A 4,967-nucleotide genomic window follows, 5' to 3' on the forward strand; every position below is an offset into this window, starting at 1 on the left:
TGTCGAATCGTACGGTGTCGAATAATTTGGTGTCGAATAAATCTGTGTCGAATCGAGCGGTGTCGAATCGTACTGTGGTCAATAGAGTGTCACCCGACTAAACCAATGAGAAAAAATTGTCTCCTAAAAGGGATTCGTCTAATAGATAAGGGGTCAAATCCACATTCAAAAGGTGATTTTTTTTCTCGTGATTGTGATTTTTTAGTTAATATTAGATTTATTGTTATTAGGGCTATGGGAATCATTAATAAGATTATTATTATAATAATAATTGAGATCATTATATACTTATATTAGTTTATTACCTAAATTGTTTAATTGGAAGTTAAATGTAATTTTATTTATACTATATAAGTTTGTTAATATCTTCATCAGTAGATTGAGATAAATAAGAATAATCACACTACATCAACAAAATGTCAGTATCATGCTCTTGCTTCAAACCCAAAGTGATGGTAAGAAGAAAAGTGGTTTATAATAAGTCGATTGAGACATACTATAAGGAATAAGGTTCCAATAATGACATGTAGTCCATGGAATCCTGTAGCTACAAAAAATGTGGATCCGTAAACTGAGTCAGAAATAGTAAAAGGGGATTCTAAGTATTCAATAACTTGGAGGCACGTGAAGTATATTCCAAGCAAGATTGTGATAAATAATCTCTTGTCTTTCTTTCGGTAAAATTTTTATTAAGAATTGAGTGGTGTGTTCAAGTAATAGAGATACCTGATGATACAAGAATAATTGTATTCAATAGAGGAATGTTATAAGGATTAAAAGGTTTAATTCCAAGAGGAGGTCATAATTGTCCAATATCTATAGATGGAGATAAAGATGAGTGGAAGTAAGCTCAAAAAAAAGATACGAAAAAAAGTACTTCTGAAATAATAAATAAGATTATACCTAATCGTAATCCATTATAAACTCATAAAGTATGAAATCCTTGATAAGTGGATTCTCGGGTTACATCGCGTCATCATTGAATTGCACAAATTACTGTACAAGGAATAGATAGTAATACTAATGTGTTAATTTTATTAAATCATGCTGCTACTGAAATTAAATTGTTTATAACTCTTAAGGAGGTTAAAATGGGTCATGGCCTTGGGGTCACTAAATGAAAGGGTTGATTATTTATCATATAATTCTCTGGAGTAAAGTACAGACAGGATCGAAAATACGTAAGCTTGGATAATTGATACGGAGATTTCAAGAATAAATAATAGGATTTGTCTTATAAGTATAATAGCTAAAATAATAAAAAAAGAGATTTCTTGTCCTGTTGATTCAAGAAGAGTAAGTAATAGATGACCTGCAATTATATTAGCTGTTAATCGAACTGCTAAAGTGAATGGACGAATAATTAATCTGATTGATTCAATAATAACTATAAATGGTATTAATACTGATGGAGTTCCTGATAGAGTTAGGTGTGCTATTATTTCATTAAAAAAATTAATTAATCTATAAAAGATAATTCTAATCCATAGACTTAAAGATAATGATAATCTTAAAGATAGATGTCTTGAAGCTGTAAAAACATAGGGGAATAACTCTATAAAATTGTTGAATAAAATAAATAAAAATATGGAATAAAATAGGATGATATTAGAAAATGAATATTGTAATAGGGTTTTAAATTCTTTGAAGATGAAAGATGTAATTAAGTTGATTAACATATAAGTTCGTGAAGGAATTAATCAAAATGTTATAGGAATTATAAGTATAAAAATTATTATTCTTATTCAATTTAATGAAAGTGAATTGGAAGTAGATGGATCAAATACTCTAAATAGATTTATTATCATAATTGTAACGTAAAATTTGATTTATTTGTTGATAAAATGATTAGTAAGAATAAGATCATTTATTATTAGATTTAAAAGATTTTTTTTGTGATTTTTTAGGGGAGATTATAACAGTGTAATGAATTGAAGAAATAACAAAGTATAATAGAAGTATATTTAAGCATAATAATGGAACTCAATATAAAGGTCCTATTTGAGGAATATAAGAATATTAAAATTAATATTTTTAAATTGACAATTTAATGTTTTTATAAACTAATTCTTACATTAAAAGTAATCGTTATTTTACTATTAGTTGATTTAAAAAATCAAAACTTACGTTTTTAGTCATTTAATGTATTAACATAATAATATTGTTTATGAGTTAGATAAAATTCATTTTTTGAAATTTTTAATTCTTGTTGATTCAACTACAATAAGTATGAAACTGTGGTTAATTCCGCAGATCTCAGAGCATTGTCCAAAAAATAAACCTGGTCGGTTTATTCAAATTATAGATTGATTAAGTCGACCTGGAGTAGAATCTATTTTAATTCCTAAAGATGGTACAGTTCAAGAGTGAATTACATCTGTTGATGTAGTTAATATTCGAATTGGGTAATTATAAGGGATGATACATTGATTGTCAACGTCTAATAAACGGAATGATGAATTGTTTTCATTAGTTATGAAAGAATCAAATTCTAAGTTTTTAATGTCGGAGTATTCATATGATCAGAATCATTGATGACCTAGTGATTTAATGGTTATATTATTTATTAATATTTCATCAGTGAGGTATAGAATTTTAATGGATGGAATTGCAATAAAAATTAGTGTAATCATAGGAATAATAGTTCATAGGATTTCAATAATATTTCCTTCAAGAAGAAACGGTTAGTAGAATTGTTTATTCTAAAAGATATTATAATTAGAAAGATTAGTGTTGTAATATAAATTAAAATTATTATTGTGAAATCATGGAAAAAGATTATTATATCGTAGATTGGAGTATTGGAGTTTTGGAGTCCTAAAATTCACGTGTTGATTTTTAATAGAAATTTAAATTTCATATATGGTATTTAACACCATAGCACTTATTCTGCCATATTAAATTAATTTGTTGATGGGATTTCATTATAACTGTGGAATATTGGAGGGTATGAGTGTATTCATTCTATAGATGAATTTTGGTGGAATATAGAGATGATTTTACGTTTGGATGCTAAGGACTCTCAGATGATAAAAGCTAGTAGAAGTAATCTTATAATTGAGATTAAGGATCCTATAGAAGAAATGATATTTTATGATAGGAAAGAATCTGGGTAATCTCTATATCGACGAGGTATACCTCTTAACCCTAAGAAGTGTTGTGGGAAGAAGGTTATATTTACACCAATAAATATTGTTAGGAATTGAATATTAAGTAAGAAGTTATTAAGGGTGTAACCAGTAATAAGGAGGAATCAGTGAATAAATCCTGCAATAATTGAGAATACAGCCCCTATTGAAATAACGTAATGGAAGTGGGCTACAACATAGTATGTGTCATGTAATACAATATCAATTGATGAATTTGATAATATAATTCCAGTTAGTCCTCCTATGGTGAATATAAATACAAATCCTAATGATCATAGTAGGGTGGAGTTTATATTTATTTTAGTTCCATGTAATGTAGTAATTCATCTGAAAACTTTAATTCCTGTGGGTACGGCAATAATTATTGTTGCTGAAGTAAAGTAGGCTCGTGTATCTACATCTATTCCGACTGTAAATATGTGGTGGGCCCATACAATAAATCCCAGGAATCCAATAGCTATTATTGCATAAATTATTCCTAAAGATCCAAATGTTTCTTTTTTTCCCCTCTCTCTTATAATGATGTGGGAGATTATTCCAAATCCTGGTAGGATTAAAATATAAACTTCTGGATGTCCAAAAAATCAGAATAAATGTTGGTAAAGAATTGGGTCTCCCCCACCGGATGGGTCAAAAAACGAGGTATTAAGGTTTCGATCTGTTAATAGTATTGTAATTGCCCCAGCTAATACAGGAAGGGAAAGAAGAAGTAGAACTGCTGTAAATAAAATAGATCATACTATAAGTGGAGTTTTATCCATTGAGAAATTTTTGTGGGTTATGTTAATAATTGTGGAGATGAAGTTAATAGCTCCCATGATTGATGAAATTCCTGCAATATGGAGTGAGAAAATTGCTAAATCTACTGAGGCTCCTCTATGGAAAATTCTTGAGGATAAGGGGGGGTACACTGTTCAACCAGTTCCAGCACCTGAGTTAATAAATCTTCTTAGGGTTAGTAGTATAATTGATGGGGGTAGGAGTCAAAATCTTATGTTATTTATTCGAGGGTAAGCTATATCTGGTGATGTAATTATTAGGGGGACTAAAAAATTTCCAAATCCTCCAATTATAAATGGTATGACTATGAAGAAAATTATAATAAATGCGTGTTCTGTTACAATAGAGTTATATAGTTGGTCATTATTGATGATAGATCCACATGACCCTAATTCAATTCGAATAATTATTCTTATTGATGATCCAATTATACCTGCTCATATAGCAAATATAAAGTATAGAATTCCAATATCTTTGTGATTTGTTGAGTATAGTCATTTGTTCATAATAATTACTTGTATATAATGCTATGTCTGATTTAAGTAATAAATTGTAAATTTATTTAAGAGATGTAAATTTTCTAGCATTAGTCATCAGATTTAATATTAGTTAATGTATTTTTAATTGACATTTTATATTTTATATAAAAAATTTTAGATTGCAAATTTAAAGATATTTGTTAAGATTAAAATGTTTAAGATTTATAAAATGTTTATTTTTTAAACTTTGAAGGTTTATAGTTTTGAATAACTTAAAATCTTTACAGTATTATAATAATGGGAGTAAATAGTGTTAAAATAATAAAAATGTAATTATTAAAATTAAAGTTTGATTTCTTGTATATTAGTTTGGATTTAAATTTTATTATGAATAAGGATCATGATATTATTTTAATATAGATAAATGTTATTAATAATGAGTTTAGGAGAAGAATAATAATTAGTATTTTAATGTTTGAATTTATAATAAGAATGTAAGTTGAGAATCATTTGAATATAAAAAAGGAAAATGGGGGCATTCTTGATAAATTTATTATTA

General features: G+C 27.4%; 3 pseudogenes; all 3 read right to left on the reverse strand.

Moving 5' to 3' along the window:
* Nucleotides 1-371: 371 nt before the first annotated feature.
* On the reverse strand, nt 372-967 carry LOC109860748 (annotated as a pseudogene).
* A 1,216-nt stretch (nt 968-2,183) lies between these two features.
* Nucleotides 2,184-3,031, reverse strand: LOC109860749 (annotated as a pseudogene).
* Nucleotides 3,032-3,661: 630 nt separating this feature from the next.
* LOC109860750 lies at nt 3,662-4,401 on the reverse strand (annotated as a pseudogene).
* Between the last annotated feature and the right edge of the window lie 566 nt (nt 4,402-4,967).

Source organism: Pseudomyrmex gracilis, unplaced genomic scaffold (assembly GCF_002006095.1).
Source record: "Pseudomyrmex gracilis isolate BER0280 unplaced genomic scaffold, ASM200609v1 scaffold_463, whole genome shotgun sequence".
Lineage (NCBI taxonomy): Eukaryota > Metazoa > Arthropoda > Insecta > Hymenoptera > Formicidae > Pseudomyrmex > Pseudomyrmex gracilis.